Here is an 18,648-nt window from a genome sequence, read left to right on the forward strand (position 1 = left end):
ATACTGTATTTTCAGAATTTAAATGGTACTTACCATATATTAAGTCTTTCAACAATGTTTGTTTGTCTACGGCCTTACCACCCTGAACACACCTGATCTCATAAAAAATGTTTGTTTAATAAATTAATAAATCAATATTTATTATTATGGAAAATTATTGACTAATTTATTAATATAATTAAGTATATTAACAGACATATTATTTGCTTATTTATGAAGTAATTCCTTGCTGGTCATATTCTATTTGATGTGAAATTCTTTAATATGTTTATTAACATTTCTGAGATTAATGCATAGATTTTTATGTTAGCTAAAACTTCGTAAGATAAACTTAAGTCATTTTCCAAGCCTCACGTTTTCTGCAGAATAAAAATGATCTCTTTCTTGAAAATCTGAAATAAATCATTGATAAAATCATTGAAACTAAGATAATTCTTTGAATAATTTTCCTAAGAACATTAAACTTTTGTAATTGTGTAGTCAGATACTTGATTTTCTCTTTTCAAATAATAGCTTCATTTTTCCTAGAAAAGTATCTATTTTATTAGTAGTTTTAAATTTAATACCAATGGAATTTTATATTTCATGATAATTTTAATAGTTTTCATAATCTTATTTCCTTTTCATTCCCGTGTATGTGAAGCAGTTTGTGTGTGTATGATCTATTAAATTAGCCAAAAGTTACTTCTTCTTAGAAATGCACAAAATTTTTAAACTACTTCCTTCTTCTTCTTCCTTGGATCCCTTTCTGATCCTAAGCAAAACTTTCCAGGGAGGTACCCAGCCAGTTCGGTAAGATCCCCACCAGCCACGTCACACCGTGCTGCTAACTCTGTAGAACTTACAGCAGTTACTGAGGAAAGGAAGCCAGATAAGTGCAATGCGTGTGCATGTGTGTGGCTTGCCAGGGATTTGTGAGCAGTTTCTGAGGAGATGCCAGCAATTGAGTCCTTAATTTGTTGGTGCTAAACAGATTTGTACTTGGTGATAATTTATTCAACTGTGAAATTATGTTTATACTAAACATATTTTGATGTTCCACTTCACATAAAGTAGATTTATAACTCAAATTATTATTCTTAGTTTTCCCATCTAAAAATAGATATTTGAGGACTAGTCTGATGATACTTAAAATGACAGAAAATTTTAAAAAGAAAGTTGCATAATAAAATTTAAGAGGGATAAACCTAGAAGTTAGGTCTGTGTATGAAGCCCTTTCAGTGGTCCCCTTGAGACTTTGCTTCTGGCAAGATGAAGTTACAGGGATCAGATTTATCATCAGGCTTGATTTAATCAAATAATAGCAAAATACAGGAAACACTGGTTTTTAAGACACTGGACGCCAGACAGCATGGCACAGTGATTCCTGAGACACTGGGAACAAACGAAGGAGGCTTCAATTTCCCAGTTGAGCTCCTCGTAGAGACTGAGCCTTTGGCCCCACACAGTGAGAAAGCTGGGAGTGCCCAGGAGACCCCTGAGTGGAGCTGACCGTCTGGGCGGGGAGGCAGTTGGACATTATAGGTAGAGGACTGGAGAGCAGAGGGCTGCTTGGCTGAGAGGTGTGGCGTGTGAGATGACGCCTTAGTGTTCAGCTGAAGCGTGACCAGCTCACATGTGCAGGGAAACCATCTGAGCAAAACAGACGCACTGGAGGGGAGGGAGCCTTGTCAGCCCTGCAGCACCCAGAGAAGGACATTTTCCTGCTGGCAGAGTGAAAAATCCAAGATAGCTGCTAGTATGCAGCGGCTTGTTCCTTAATGGGAGACAGCCCCACACTAAAGGTTTAATCTGGGCCGGGAAAGCAAAGCTTTGAAATAAGATACATGGGAATCTGTTTCTTAATAACTGAAACCCAGAGGAAAATGAATCAAGAATACTTATGGCAATACAAAAATATCTCACATCTAACAAGGTCAATTCTTAATGTCTGAAATTTAAGACAAAACTAAGAGAAGTTGATGTCTACAATCCATGACAAGTAGGGAAATAATCACTTAAAATCTACCCAGAAATAAAACAAATGCAGAATTTGTAGGTAAGGATATTAAAAGCTGGAACTTATATTCTGTATATAAAAATGTTAGGTAGAGTCATAGAAGTTCAAAAAGATTCAAGTAAGGCTTCTAGAAATAAAGTCTACAATGTCTGAAAGAAAAAGTGCACTGTAACTGATTGGATATTGTGGAATGAAAGATTTAGAAAAGATTGCAGTGGAAAAGACTGCGACATAAACTATCTAGAGAGGAAAAAGAGTAGACAGAACGTCGGTGATCTTTACAAAATGTCAATGATCTGTTTTACTGGAGTTGAAAAGCAAGAGACACCGAAGAGACGGTGGCTGAAAAAACTTCACATTTTAAGAAAAATTTAACTTAGAGTTATAGCAAGGTAAATAACTTATAGATGATTAAAAAGCAGTCACAAAAAAATCTTGAAAGGTTTCTGTCAAGGTACTGTACCAAGGAACAAAGTCAATAGTGATGGCCAGTTTTTCTTCAGAAAGGATAGAGCATGATACATGTTTAAAGCACTAAAAACTCAGACTAAAATTTCACCAAGAGCAATTTTTTTTAAAAAGAAGGCAAAAAATGTTTTCATGCATTCGAGGGCTGAGAGAATTCAATTAGTCAACTCACACTAGAACAAATATTTTTAAAACCTTTTCAAGCAAAAGAAAAATGCATTTTGAAGAAATGTCATTTATGTAAATACTCTGATTTTCAAATCAGCAGTGTATAATTTCAGCATATAACTATTTCCTGCATTTAGTAGTTTATATGTGGTGGCTCATTTTTTTGGAGCTATTATAAATGACTCTTGTTTTTAGATTTTAATTTCTAATTTAGCACTGCTAGTAAATGGAAATAAAATTGATTTTTAAATATCGATTTTACACAGTAAAATCTCACCCTAGTTTGTGGACATCGTAAATTATGTGAACTGATGTTCAAATAGCGCTGGGGTTCCTAAGTCTGACCAGCTGACGAGAGCCCCAGATGAAGTTTCTTGTTCTTTATTTTTGCACAGAATCAGGGAACCAAGAATGAGAAAAGTGTGTCTTACGCCAAGGACCACGGCAGCAGAGGAGGATGCAGCCCAGACAACTCACTGGTGGCCCAGGACGCACGGAGTGGACCCGAGGCGTTGTGAGGGTTGAGGACCACAGCTGTGGGGGACCCCTGCCGTCTCTATGTCCTTGGCACTGGTGGCGAGGGTGCAGGGCCAGCCCGCTGGGTGCTGCCTGGCCTAAGCATCTCCCTCTGCATTACATTTCCCGCGCAGCACCCTCTCATCCTCGGTTTCACGCTGCGCCTCACTTCTGGTGCCCTGAGACTCCGAAATCTCCACCCCGCTGGAATGCACAACTCAGTGCCCACTGTGTGCAAAGAAACCCTGAGGACTTTAGACTGAGCAGCATTTCAGAAACATCACTGTGCTGAGGACTAAAGAAAAGTCAGCAATCACAGAAATTGCCACATGCATTTGGAATGATGAAAATAAAGAGAAAAGGCAGATACATGGGAAATAGGAATGTTTCATGGTTGTCTTTGTTGAGGGGATTGCTAGACAGGAAAGAGACTACACCACATTCTATCATATTTAATAGAACAGGTGGCACAAATATTATAAAAAACAGATTTTTTAAAGCCCATGTAAGAGGAATTTCAGAAATTACAGCTGTTCAGAACTCGCACACATTTTTCCATAATAATAAATTCCTCTTCGCTAGCTGTGTAGGACACAAATAGAAGGGGGAGGCATCAGTGATGCTTTAGTAAACTATCTGAACTGCTGGCGCTGTTGGCAAGGATTTCCAAGTAGCTTTCTCTTTCTTTCAAAGAGTTCTCCTGAAGTAGGTCACCAAAAATATTTTCAAGAGAGGGAAAACAGTACCATAGAAACACAAAACTTTCAGCTTCTCTCAAAGAGCCACAAAAGCTTCACATCTCAATAAGCATTTTGAAAAATACCAGCCCTATGGTTGAAGTAAGATTTCCAGAGAACCTCATTTAATTAGAATATTGGGATCAGCTGCTTTGTTTTTCAAGAATAACAGAGATGTACTCTCCTTCTCTCTCATCATAGTATTCCAGAATTTGTCCCAAGAGGGGCTGTTTACAAAAATTAGCATATTTGCTTTTCTAGCCCTGTAAATTGGCATGCCTCGGTAGTGGCTCAAAGATATTCTAGGCTTCCAAAAGCCTCTCTGGTGCTCATGAGAATGACTCAAGCTGAATACATTTTTTGTTCACACAAGGTTGTTGCTAAGCAGAAACTTTGGTATATCAGATTATGTAATGCTTCTTGTTCCTTTCCCTGGGAAGCACCCCAATTTTCGTGAAGTTAGCAAACCCAAACTCAGCCAAAGCATGCTTTGTGCTTCCTTCTTGACACTGGGTAGAAGGGCAGTCTGTGAGACGAATAAAGGAGTCATTGCAACTGACATTAGAATACTGAGCCTAAATAAAAATCCTCTAAAAATAAGTAGTTTAAACCATGATGTGTTAATGGTGCCAGTTTAAGGAAGGCATTCTTCAGAAGTACTTGGACTGTATTCACCAGTAGTTTAGGTACTGAAAAAAATTCATGTTTCAGAACTTACAAGAGTTAGAAATGGTATCTCAAACAAGGCTCTTCAACCGCCACTATGCTGACTTAGCTACAGATGGCGGTCCTTTGAATTCTGCGACATGGGTGATGTCATATGCATTTGAGTCTGTATGGCCACGCCTGCTTGGTCTTGAGTCTGGAAGTGACCCCTGAGGGTGGAGTTACTTTACCCCTGAGAGGTCCTAGGTCCTCTCCTAACTGGTCCCCGGGGCCAGAGCAGCAGTGGTAGAGGTATAGACACTGCTCTTCCTTTTTATTGGTGTTCTTTTTTCCCTGCTTGAAAGGTTCTTAGGCTCCCAACTGGACAAGAACATGTTTCTGTCTTCACTGTGGACTATAACTTGGTGTTTCTAATCTGGCATTTCCCTGTTATGGAAAGATTTGTGTGAATTTCTTGGAAGACATTTTGAACTCTCTACTTTTAATCACTGATGTATTTTTCAGTTTCCTGAAGCATGTGTTTTTTATCTTCCCTTGTCATAAATTATTTTAATATTGTCATTTTTTGCCTGTGTTTTTCTCATGAGCATACATTTTGAGAACTCTGCAAACATTAATGTCAAAACTAAATTAATATTTTTATGTCTGTGAACTCACATTTGTCCAACAAGTTCTTATCCAAGTTTTCTTATATTCTTCAACTTGACAAAAGATAGTGAGCTGGTTAGTTAATATATTTTTGTGTATGCTGAGCATTAGGATAAGAATGAGAATTTTTGCCTAATAATAGCAGCCATTACCACATCAGCACATGTTAGATAGGATTCAGTGGATGTAAAACCCAAGAGCAGTAGCAACTCCTGGATGCTTTCAAATTTACGGCAGATAACCCAGACAGAACCCTCCAGAACATAAGAAACAGTCTGAAATGAATTAAAATCTAGGACTTTCTGAATTTGGAAGGTTAATGTAGGACATGAGCCTTCTCTAGTTTGGAATCTTTACAGCTCTGCTTTATAGGAGCTAGAATGGATAGGTGTAGTCAAATTAATCTTTTAATGAGTCAGTCTACCTTGGACTGAATGTGGGGAGAAAGACTGATTTGCTGCAAAATGTACAAACCGAATAGAGATAGTTCTAGTGTATCTTTCCTGTTTTTTTTTTTTTTTTTTTTGGTCTGGTCTGAGTTTGAACTTGACCAGCAAATGACTGATCTTTGAATTGTCAAAATATTCTCCACCAAGACAGACTTTGGGCTTTATCTCAAGACTCTGTCTGGGTGATGAGATATTTGTAAGGGGCTTCACTTTTGTGCTGGGAATTGAACCCATGGCCTGTGGACACAAGACAAATGCTCTACCACTGGGCTACATTCCCAGCCCATGGCGCCATCTTGAATAGGAAAATTGGTGATATCAAAGTCTCTTGTAAGAAATAGATATTCATCTTACTCTTTATACAAATATTGTTTTCCAGCTTATAAGAAATACAGAAAAGTTGGCTCTTCTCTAAATCCTATTCTTGAAATCTTACTAAATATAGGGTTATTTTCTTTTCTCTGTAAAGAACAAAGAATAATTTTAGTATAAATTATAACAAGAAGCCAGTATTTCATTTAAAGTGGAATGACAGATACAGAATTTAAAATTTTGAAAAATTAGAATTGATTTTTTCATTTTCTATTTTTGACTTCCTCAATGATTAAAAGTCATATAATTAAACAATTTTTAGCTTTTTTCTTCTTTCCCCACTTTTGGATTAAAGATGCTGATCCAGTTTTTTATTTTCTAATTCTGAATTTTCCTATGTACAGATCCAAGGCCTTAGTACAAAAATTTTTTTTAAATGTTAAGTAAAAACGAGTTGAAGACCATCTTGTCTTGTTCCATTATAGAAGAACCACAAAATATGACACTTGGTAAGATTTGACTTTCCATATAATTTTCTATGCAAGGATACAATTTCTTTATAATTTGTTATTTTCTGAGCCAATTTTTTATTAGCAAAATATCTATTTGACAATAATATCTTTGTCCCTTTGAAAAATGTGGAAAAAATGTAGCCACATTTCAATTATCAGTAGATTAGCCCATAATATATAGTCAATGGCTGATGAGTCTGCATTTTGGTTTCTCTTTGACTCACCTTCTCTTTGTTCAACTGAGAGAACCACCAGGTGTGGGGAAATGTGGTAGGTGGTGAGGGACACACAGACAGAAAGAGGAAAAAATATCAATGTCGAGGACAATGGGTGACAGTTACATGAATTCCTCACGCTGTGATTTACTACCTCAGGAAATGCTGGCTTCTGAATTTTTCCTTTCTTTGTGAAATTTATCAGGAGGGAACAGGATATTATTGGGCCAAGTACATAAAAAAATGAGGTAAAACAGAAACTCATGAGACAAACAAATGCATTTTCTGTATGAGGCAGCAAAGGAGGCTGGGTCCTCTGACCTTGTCCATGTTACTGTCCATTGTTTCCCCTGGGGAGGTTTTTTTTCAAGAAACACTGAAATTCTTTCCTCTGGATTCCTCTGTATGTATCAAAAATTTTCAGTAGTTTCTAAGAATTATCACTATCAATAAGATCTGAAGATTGGAAACTGCATTTGAGTTGCTATGATGGAAATTTGAAAAGTACAATGATTTTCACAAATGCAAATTATTGCATTTTCATTGTATTATAAATAATGAAAAACTTTTTTTTATAATTTTACCTAAAATAAATTGCTTATTTTTATTTTTGGTTTTTAAGCTTTCTATTCAGGAATTTCTGAGATGCTTAGTCTTTCTTACATACGGGTAACTAGCGCATCACCCCTGAACTGTTTGAGCATTCTCTTCTGTACTTGGGTTTATATTGAGCTCCAACATACATGCTACTTTGTGTCATTTCATAAACCTCTCAAACAGAAATTCAGCTTATGTCTTCTCAAAGAAAATGTTGTCCTTTACATGCAGATTACTTGTGAATAGGAATAATAACAAAGAGAAGGGAAATAGAGACAAAAGTAATGTTTGGCCTCGGGGTTATGTCTTGTGGTTAGAGCTGAACAACACTGTAATTGATATTCCAGTTATTAAAGTTCTTCCAACAAAATGAGTGAGGGAGAGTAGATGTAGATTAAGAGATCTTAGAAACAGCTTAATTCCTGGCATAACTTAGTATTTACCACTTTCTGGGAAGAGTTTTAACCCATTGTCCTTGTCACTTTAACATAAAACATTGAGCCTTTGTTCCTGCTCCTCTTACTATTCTGTTGTGTTGCTCTGGAACTGGAAGAATAAAAAAGTAAGTAAGAAACTCATAATGTTAAGAAGATACAGTTCAGCCGCTGAAATAGTCTCTAAACATAGAGCAAGTAAACATATGAGGATAAAGTCAAGAATAAGTGTTCTCAAGAGAAGAGGGAGAGGAAAGGGTAGAGGAGACAGAGAAAGCTTAGACTGTGTAGGTAAGAGACCTGGGTTAACTGACTTACAACCAATCACCTGTGTGGTCTTGTTCTCCTTAGGCCCTCTCTGTGTACTCATCTGAAAACCTAGGCTTAAACTTTCATCACTTCGTACATTTTCAACATGAGGTGAGGTGGAACATGAATTATTATATACAGCAGTCACACCAGCAGAATTATCTTTCCATAGGTACCTACTGGGTTGCTGTACTAATTAAGCCTAATAATGTAAACCTCTATGAACTATGAAGCAATAATCAGCATGGATGATATTTAACAAAAAGGTGACAGGAGAGTTCTGCACATGTCCCTCCTCAAGGGTGTGGAGGTGAAAGAGGACACCCAGCTGTGAGTTTGGACTATCAGCTCAGCGAAGCGGTCATCATACTGAGCAAAGGATTTGCCCAGAGGAGGAGAGCTTTTATGAGAGAGGATCGCGCACCACTGGCTGTGTTGTGCAGGGCTGATCTTCAGGCTGTGTTGCAGGTTTCCTTCTGCCCAGCGGGGCTCCAACTCTGTCTTTGTCTGAACAGACACAAGACTGTGACTGCAGACCAGTGGCCTCAAATGCCCTGTACAGGAAGCAAGAAGCAGGAAGCAGCAAGCAGGAAACAGTCCCTGGGGAGGAGAGAGAGCCACACAGCTCCTGACGGGAGACCCAGCCATGATCCACAGTGGAGGGACACTGGGTTGGCAGCAGATCTGCCGGCCTTTGAGGGGGAGCAGCTGTCTCTGCCACCTGTCTGGTGCTGGTCAAGTGCTGATGCTTTTGAGGAACCTTCAAATGGGCCGGTGATAAATGGGGTGACCATGGCAATCCTGAAGACTGCGCTGTTCTTTTCAATTAACCTGAAAGGCATCTATCTAGTCTCTGATCTTCCCTGCCTGTTTCTCATTCCTGGAGAGCACACGCTAACAAACAAAAAAATCACAAGGCCAAGAGGGGTGGTTAAAGGGGTGGAGATAGTGGAATGCTTTTCTAAAACCCACTCTACCTGAATCAGCCCTGCCATTTATTACACACTAAACACTCCCAGGGTACAGCAGCTCCTGACCTGGAGTGCCCCATGATTTTCTTCCATTTATTTCAACTCAGCACCAACCCCAAGGAGACATGAGTTCAGGGCTCAACAGGAATTGGAAACTCAAGAATAACCTGTGACATTTATTCTTATTTCCCCAAATTTAAATCATCAAAGCTGCAAACAGCTGATACAAATGTGAATTAACTTTGTTTGCCCTATTTTTGTTAGGTGGATCTATTTTAACACAAATGACAGAGGAAGAAGCAGAGACTCATCACCAAATAAATGCCTTAGTCAAGGCCACAGAGCTAAGTAAGCGCCAGTATCTGAACCTTGCAAGTTAACTTCTGAGAACTGTGAAATTAAGAAACCGTGGTTTCCACCACTGTGTCAGTGATGGTTTGGATATGAGACAGTAAAGTAATGAATATGGATAAAACTTTAAAATCTCTGTATCAAATTTCTCTTTCTGGTATCTGTCATTTTTTGCTAAGAGAGCAGTTAAGCCAGGAAATTGCCTTCTCAGTGGGAATTATAGGAAATAAACCCCATTTGAATCTCATCTCAAACATTCAGCACAATCAAAGCAACCTTCAAGAGCAGAAATGTAACCTCAGCTTTGACAGCTGATGTAAGTAGACCAATTCATCATATTTATTAAATGTCTCACTAAAATAGCATTGACATCTAGATTTTTGTCTACATGATTCCAAAACTTTTAAAAATCTACAACTTGTGCAAAAGACAGAAAATGTTAAATTCTACTAGAAAAAATATTACAAAGAAAATTATTGGATAGTGATAGAAATTTCAAGGTTCCTAAGGATATTTACACACTTATAAAGAAATATTTACTGGCATGAAATCATGACTCAGCACAATACAAACACCTTATTAGACAACTAATAACAATTTGAACCCATATTGAAATATTTGAAAGGCTTAGGTGTATTTTTCCCTTTCTTTTTTTCATATGTAGATGACTTCTGAACATTAATTGGGTCATACTCAGTAACTATGATTACATTAATTTATTATGCTGAAGGTTTACACTTGATATCTATGTGTAAAAATAATAAATTACTTATCTAGTGTAGAAAATAACTAAGTTTACTGAAATGCTATTTTGAAATGAAAGAAGGCATCCATATTCAAAGTTGGCTCTGCTTTTTATGCTGCCCGCGGCAGACAGTCAAATTCTAACTGATGTTGAGTGACTGAGTAAATAGATGGGAGCAATCTCTCTGCCTTAGTTTTCTCACATATAAAAACAGAAATGATAGCACTGTTTTTAATGAAGAAATTTATATATAGTCCCTACTGCAGTGCCTGGAATGGAACTGTCACCTAAAATCAGTAGGAGTTAAATAAATACCAACTTCCTGTCCCACATCCTGTTTTTTTTTTTAAATTTATTTTAGATAGGACTTTTCTAAAATACTGTTTATACTTTTCTGTGTCTAAAGTAATTTCCATGTAGGCACACACGACCGTGATTAACATTATTGTCTTCATGTATTCTAAGAGCAGTAAACTTTATTATTCCTTTTTTACTTATGGGGAAACCAAAGCACAGATAGGAAAAACATTTGGAAAGTTGCATGGTCAGGAAATGAGGACCCAAAGTTTCCATCTCAGCATTTGGACCCCAGAATTCAGGTTTGTAGCTACTGAGCTGGTTTCAGATATCAGTTCTCACATTGGGCTTAAATGCACAGAAACACTTAGAAAACTTGTTTGTCCTACACTGAATATTCCAAATACCTCATTCTGTTGTGCCTTTAAGGGTCCCAGGCATTCTTGGTGATTTTTTGTGTCACTGCCTGGCTGGCATCTGAAAACATTTTTCTCTCATAGCCAGAGAGAATGTATCATTCAAACATCTTTTTGCAGGTTGAGAGCTTACATAACCATAATCTAAAGAATTCTGTGTAAAATAAAAGTAAATATGCCCAAGAATTAATCTCCTACTAAAAGACAACCGAGACCTGGGCCACTAAGGCACATTCTTTATTAATCCAGCAAGCACTTGGAAAGTGTTGGGCATTGGGCAGCTCGCATGAAGAGCAAGCCTCACCCTTACCCACAGCCTTGACAATCATGTCATGTTACAGAGATGATGAGCTGTGTGTTTCCAGAACATTCATTTTTGGATAGAAAAGGGACAGAACCAAAGGTACCATGCACATACACGGGTTCAAAACATACTTGCAAACCCCAAAGCAGGGAAGACACCGAGTCACCAGCTCCTCCTTGGTTTCTGAAGAAATAGGTAGAGGCCGCTGGGGAAAACAAAAGCCATCAGGTGGGCATCAGCATCATGCTCCAGCCTGGACAAGCCCAGGCCATACTGAGGTGGGGACAGAGGCCAGCAAGGGAGGGCTCTCACATTCCAACACCTTGAAAGCATTATTAAAAATGATTTATAAAGTTAACAGGGAGGACGGTGTGGGAATCCTGCAGAAGACTCCAGACAGGCAGGCTCACTCTAATCATTAACGGTGTGCAGAGGCTGCCCAGCGCGTTTCCCTGTGTGGCACCTCCCGGAGGTACTGAGAAAGAGCTATGACAGAGGACAGGACCCTGAGCTCATTTTGCAGGTTCTCAAAACAGAATAACGCATCCCCGCCAGTGTGTCCAAGCCCTGCACACGCAAGGAACACTCAGCCCCTTCATCTCCTCCGGCTCCCTGGAAGCGCTCTTCAGTCACCCTCTGGGCTCACAGGAGGCCCACTTCAGGGATCCTGAATAACCAGTGACACTGAGTGAGCCTGTGGCAGGCCGGGGCTCTGACCCAGAGCGTGAGGTTGCAGAGGTCACCACAGCAAGGCAGCAAGAGGGCAAGACAGCTCCCAGGAGGGGCATTAACAAGCACTACTGGAACCTCGTTCTGTCTCTTCCCATCACTGCACTGACAGCTCTGAACAGTGTCTCTCATTGTTCCAGAAATACAGTAACCATGTGCTGAGGGCACAGAAAACAAAGTGACATAGGCAGGGCCCAAGAGACTTGATGATGAATCTTAAAAGATAAGAGTATAAGATGAAGGGTCAGTAAATCCTTCCCCAACAGCACAGCAGCTCTAATCAAACAGGTTTGCGATGTCTTTGCTGTGTGCAATGCTGTGATGGGAACAGCATTTACTGCGTTTATCAAATTTGTTTTAAGCACTAGACCCTAGCTTCTGTTTCTCTTGTTTACGTTGCCATATTACTGACAAACATCTTTTTATAGATGAACCATCTGCTTGGAACAGGATTTCCTTGGGAAATCCATGAGGTGGTAACATTTGTGGATCAGATCCTAAAATTCAAAAGAGAATATACACAGTTAAAAATTGGAGAGATCAAAGACTATTTTTAATGTTTACTTCATAGGAAAAACAAGACATGTTCTAGTTTCTTTACTTTTACATTTTAATACAATTTAAACCATTCTGTAAACAGTTGTTAGCTTCTTCAGACTCAAGTTATTTCTAGATATAGATTGTATATGGAATAATATTAGTTTTAGCTACCTCTTACCACATTCCCCAGTGTCACTTTCTCAGTATTAAAAGGGACAAATGTGACTTACTTCTTAATAAGCAGCAATTTGGATTCTTCAGTATGTTGTGAAGCTTTTGTGCTGTGAGGTCTACCTTCATGTCAATGTGTTACCTGCGGGTGTGACGAAGGGAGAACCTGACAAGTTTCATCAAATCTTTATTACTGAACACTGCTCTCAACCATGGGTCACAGCCTGAACATCAACCCCTCGGGATTTGGCTTCTTAGTAAAGGACTGCCAAGGAATTAGGGGTGCATGAGAGTTCACACAGAGATGTTTTCGGACTTGAGGCAGAAAATTTCCATGACGTGAATGTTGTAAGGCCTGTGACTAGAGATGACAGTATTGCAAGATGTGCCTGCGTCCCAGATTCTCTGAGATCAGACAGTGGTGGCTGCAAAGTGTGGGGAGCCCTGGCCCCTTACATTTCCACCACGAGTAACTTTGCAGCTGCGCAGAGTCCACTGAGGATGGGTCCAGCCTGTGCTTTGCTGTGTTCATGGTTCGGAGCCGCTCTTGCAGAAGGCTCTGCCAGGTATGGAGGAACTGTGAGTGATCACAGAAAGAAGGCAGTGGCTCCTTTCTGGTACCAGGCAGGAGGAGAAGTGAGCTGTTGTGTGCTCTCTGGGAACACGGAACCAGTGCTGTCGATTTCTGCTCAAGGGTAAAAGAGGCTCGGGTTGCACACAGGGGCCAGTCCCTACTGGTCAGCGCCCATCAGCAGTGGGAGCTTCGGTGTTTCCCAGAGAAGTCTTATCACGATGGACATTCAGAGAGAGGCTCGCTGATAATTTGAAAGATGCTCTGGCAGGCGTGTCCCCCTGCGGAATCCAGTCACACCATGCCTGGCGGTGTCTTCCCTGTATCCCATAGGACACATAAATGTTGTGCTACAAGCGTTAAGTGCCAGGGTACCCTGAAGTCTCCCGCCCCACCTGTTCTCCAGAGAATTCTTTCTGGTAGCCAATACTTGGCTGATAAGTATATATGAATCCAAGGACAGGTTAAAGCATGGCTTTCAATTCGTGTATTTGCCAGTTCGTCAGCACAGCAGTATTTCTGGGTGCTCTTTGGGTGATGAGAGGCTGGAGGGGAATCACTCATGGTCTCTGGAGAGAGATGAAAAGGGGTACACAGTGGGGCTTTGGGGGAAGATGTCGTCATGGACAAACATCACCAAAAATCCCCCTCTCTCCCTCTCCTTCCTCTACCCACCCCTTCCTCCTGTCTTTCCCTTTTTCTTTCTTGTTCCTTCCAACTCTTTCTTCTTTTCCTGGCCCTGTCCCATTGGGAAGATACTTAATTATTATTTTTTTTTTTGTCTTTGAGACAGGGCTTGCTATGCAGTTCAGCAAGACTTGGGCTGACTTTGTAGCCCAGGCTGGTCTTGAACTTGCAATGATCTCCTTGCCTTGGCCTCCTAAGTGCTGGGATTACAGGAGTGCACCACCATACCTGGCTATACTTAATGTTTTTATAATTTAATTTCAATATTTAAAATTGAATTTTGAACAAGGGCAACATTTTTATTCAATACATTTAGATATGTGTGGTCAATCATGAGTTGGTAATAACTCAATTGAAACCTTAAATACAGTTTTTCAGGACTTTATAGCAGATCTAGAAGTATGAAGTACATTTGAAACTGAACACAGTAGAGCTTAGAATTGTGTTACACACACACACATACACACACACACAAGCAGACTGTCATTGTTGGAAATCAAACTCTTCTTGTCTAAAAATCACTTATTTTCCCATAACAAACTGAACATATTTATTTTGTTGATCTTTGCAGATGTGTGATTGTGCCAATCAGGAGCTGATGGGCCTAACAAATTTTACCTAGCAGAAAACTGCCTGCAGCCTCAGAGGACCTTGTCCTGCCCTTGGGAGGAAACACAGCAGGAAGCCCTCCTGCCTCAGCCTCCCTTGCACTGCGCCCTTTAAACTACCCTGTGGGACAAAAGGAGGCCTCGCAGCAGGTGCTGGACCTCAGGAAACCTCTGTGGGTGAGGACACTGGGCAGTTCACTCCATAACTTTACAGAAAGTGAAATAATGAGTCTGTCTTAAGACTGCATAGACAATTATATTGAATTTTAATGAAATGCTTTTTCAAAATGCCTCTGCATAGCATTTTTGAGCTCATTTTCCTTGTCTGTCAGACTTGGACCATCGGATTATAGGGTTCCCACAGCCCTGCCGCGGTAGTTCATTTGCATCCTTGTTGAGCACGCTGGCCCTGAGCCTTTCCCAGCACAGCGTGCTAACACGGGACGCAAGAGGTGGCTCACATGGCACTCAGTTGCTCTCCTCTCCTGTCCAGTGATGTTGATTTCCTTAAATATAATCAGCCATCTGGGGGTCCTGTTACTTCATCGTCGGAAGCTTCGGGTTGGCGTGGTGTTTCTCTGGGTGTCTGTGCTTATCTCTCTCAGAAGTGCATGGAAATTATATCCTCCTACTCATATCTCAAGCCCGTCACCTTGTGCCCAGAGACAGGCTGCTGATGCCTCGAGGACAGGAAGAATGGGCCACAGTGATAGTAGCCGCGTTCCTGCTCCCTGTTTATCTCCCGGGTGCCAGCTCTTGCACCTTCCCCAGCGCGCTGGGCATACTTTGAAATGACGGCTCTGTCAAGCTTTTCGTGGTGTGAGGACATCCAGACAGCCACCCTTGCCAAACAGAGAAATTGCACCCGCGCCGCCCCCCAGTCACCTTGGCTCTGTGTGGCCAATGACAAAACGCGAACAGGCAGAGCCTACTGTGGTGCAGGGAGAGAAGACGCGCTTTCTAAAGAAGGAAAACTATTTTGGAACTTCTGGATGTGACAACCTTTCTTGTTCACACTCAGTAAACACATTAGTTGGAGTCTTTTGATTGCCAATTAATAATTCCTTTGCCCGGAATCCTGGCACTGATGCTGTTTTTAGCACTGAAAATTCCCCTGGGTACAGGGAGAAGTTTAACCGCGCTGAGTGTTATGATCCCCAAGTGTGGCGGTGACCTTGGATCTAGTATAATTCACGGACTTTCCACCAGAAGGCCCAGCATTTGCTGTTAGGAGGTGCTTTGGAAAACAGTAACAGAAAGACTTGGACTGAACTGCTTTCTGGAGCAGGTCACATCTCCTATCACTGACACACTCAGGGGATGCAAGGACAAGGTCAGGAGACTTCAGCCCTCTCGGGGCCAAGTGGTTCCAATCTGCAACCCTGGTCAAGACACAATGTTCACTTCTAAGTCCAGGGAGACAAGCAAAGTGATCACGAAGGGGAGCAAAGACCGTCAGGACTCTGAAGCAAAGCCCAGGGCTTGGCCCAGTGGCGTCTGTCGGCTGCCCTTTGTGCTAAGTCAGGTCTCAGGGAACTGCTATTTTCCTGCATCTGAAAGGTGACACACAGGGTTCAAACTGGAAGTTTTCTGCTATAGTACAGGATGGCCTGTGAGAGCTCTGTGAGATGGAGCCACTCCTTTGCATGCAAATATAAAACTTCTTCCAGTTAAATGGTCAGATCTATAATAAACAGAGGTTCATCTCAAATACAGTGTAAACAGAGCTGACCAAGTTTAGTGAACAAACCACTTCCTACTGAAGCCCAGTAAATTGTACAAGTGATCCTGGTTTTTACAGCTCCAAAGTCAGGATTCAAGAAGGTTCAAGTGAAAGTTCTGATATTTTGTTTCACCTTGAATGGGCTTCTCACTGTCCTTGTGACTCAGTTTCCTGACCATACCAGATGAAGCAGCTGAAGCGGGTGAATGAGATCTGCAGATTTCTGCCTCCCAGAGAGAGTTCTGATCTCAAGCAATAGATTTCAGAGCCCAGGACTGTGTTTGAAGGCATCTGTGTGAAGCCAGGCTCGTGTGCCCATTAGTTGGTGACGCTCTCACAGACAACTTGCTGAGTGGCAGGGGAAGAGAGAACTTCAGTAGTGCCTGTAGGTCAGGCGCAGAAGGATGCCACAGCTGACCGCGGAGGGTACGTCCTGCAGGACGGGACGGCATCACTGCCTGCTGGTCACGGTGCTCTCGTCCTTATCAGGTCTCTGGTGTCAGAAGCCATGTTAAGCTGATTCCTGTCACCAGCCCAGAGGGGCCCAGACTGTCTCGTACTCCTCGGAAAAGGCGTGGGATGGTGTCCAGCTGGAGGGCATGAGCCCCGTGTTTTATTTAGGCGGGTGAGAGAGAAGTTTCCAATGTCCCGCCGGGGAACCTGGTGCGTGAGAGGGCAGCACTCGGGGTCTGAGGGTTGCTGAGAACACAGCAGGGCAAGAGGTCAGGGCCATGGGCTGCAGCCATTCCCTTCTCCCATGGACGCTTGGAGGTGAAGTATAGGGAAGCCTGGATGTCACTGGGCCACAACCCCAGAAACGGCCCCTTCTCAGGCTGTCGGGAGCAGCACATGGAAAACGGGTTTCTCCCGTTGTTCTCACCTGAGCCCTGCCATCCTGGGACCCTGCCTGGGACTGCTCCCTTGTCTCTGTCCCTCCCCGCTCCTCTTCCCTGTTTGCCTGCTGACTTCTCTGCTGGCGGAGTGGGAGCCCTCTGAGAGCCTGCTCCCTCTTCCTGCCAGCGCCTGCCTGCCCCTTCCAGCTCCACGTCGGCCTCTCTGCCTCTCTGCCCGTCTCTTCAAGGGCTCAGCTCTCACACCGTGGCCAAACTCTCCTACACCCGCCCAGTATGGTGCTCGCCCCAGTGGATTCCCCCCCACCGTCATTTTGCCTTAAAAAATTCCATCAGCTCTCCCATCTCCGACACTCCCGTAAGTTCCTTTCTTTCCTTTTATAACCAACCACTTTGACAGCAGCTGTGCTCTATCTCTGTTTTCTCCTCTATTTGCTCCAACAAGACATCCCTCTCAGTCTTCCAGAACTGCTCTGGTCAGGTCCGTCATGCCTTTTGTTGGCTGAATTCAGTGCTGCCTGCTCTTCTGGTTCCATTTGGCGGGAAGATCACCGTGTGATCTTGGTACTCTGCGAGGGCCGCACAGGCTCAGTCCCTTTGCCTGCTTAGTTCTGCCCGCCCCTTCAACAAAGATGCTCTCTACTGTTCAGTCTGGGCTCCTTCTCCTCCAGGCCACCATCAGTCCTGTCAGTCCCAGGGAGCATCCATCACTGGTGAGCACATCACTGAGGTTTGACCCTCACTGCCCTGGGCACCCAGGACTCCTTTCCACCTGAATGGTTTCATGAGTGCACCTGTTCTTTCCCCATGTTAGCAGATGCCTAATGAGCCCCACCAAGCATTAGCTTTGATTTATTCTTTCTCTTACTTCCCGCATGGAATCCACCAGCAACACGGGCAAGCATGCTCACCTTCTGCATCGTAGGAAACAGCCTATGCAGGAGGAAGGATACTCCTCTGTGAATATAAAACTTTTACCAATAAAAGCTACAGGGCCTGGGCTTTTCTTTGGGGTAAGTTTTTGATAATTTTACTCCTTAAGAAGACTACTTAGATTTCTATTTTATCTCATATCATTATTCACAAGGGTTTTAAAGGTTTGACCATTTCATTTGAGTTGTCAAATTGATGTACTCAAAGTTGTCCATAATGTTTATTTATTATCTGTCTAGAGACTAGAGGACCTGTGATCAATCCCTTTCACTCTTGATTTTGTTTATGTTGTTTGTTTTTCACCTACTCAGCCTGGCCAAAGGCTTATACATTTTATTGATGTCTTCAAAGAACTCTCCTTTTGTCTAAATAAACTTCTTTCTTATTAATTGCCTTGTCGTGGTTACTTTTCTCTTGTTGCTGAGACAAAATATCTGATGCCAAAATTAGGCAAGGAAAGGTTTATTTATCTTACAGTTTTAGAGGTTTCAGTCCATATTCAGCTGGCTCCAAGGCAGGGGGTGTGGCTGAGGGGCAGTGGTTCATGACAGCCACAAACAGCCAGAGCAAAAAGGGCAAAAGAGCCAAAAACACGCCTTCTTCCTTCCTTTATGTTATATGCCAGCTCCAACCCTGAGTGGGTGCAGCACTCACATTGCTAGTCCCAGTGCTAGACAACAACCAGTCACAAATGCGAGCTTCAGCTGCCTCCACGATTGCA

At 41.9% G+C, this 18,648-nt stretch overlaps 2 long non-coding RNA genes across 2 annotated transcripts in view; both read left to right on the forward strand.

The window, feature by feature from the left end:
* Positions 1–7,297, forward strand: part of LOC134472776 (uncharacterized) — a 28,103-nt gene extending 20,806 nt beyond the window's left edge. Inside the window, exon 2 of the long non-coding RNA XR_010042748.1 lies at positions 3,031–7,297. This is a non-coding gene — a long non-coding RNA (uncharacterized LOC134472776). The remainder of the gene's footprint in view (positions 1–3,030) is intronic.
* Positions 7,298–12,390: 5,093 nt separating this feature from the next.
* On the forward strand, positions 12,391–18,316 carry LOC134472777 (uncharacterized). The gene is made up of 2 exons (XR_010042749.1): positions 12,391–13,120; positions 14,384–18,316. It is a non-coding gene; the product is annotated as an uncharacterized LOC134472777 (long non-coding RNA).
* The last annotated feature ends 332 nt before the right edge of the window (positions 18,317–18,648 follow it).

The sequence above is a fragment of the Cavia porcellus genome, unplaced genomic scaffold (genome assembly GCF_034190915.1).
Source record: "Cavia porcellus strain 051 isolate PalLab524CR breed Dunkin Hartley unplaced genomic scaffold, mCavPor4.1 scaffold_24, whole genome shotgun sequence".
Classification (NCBI taxonomy): domain Eukaryota; kingdom Metazoa; phylum Chordata; class Mammalia; order Rodentia; family Caviidae; genus Cavia; species Cavia porcellus.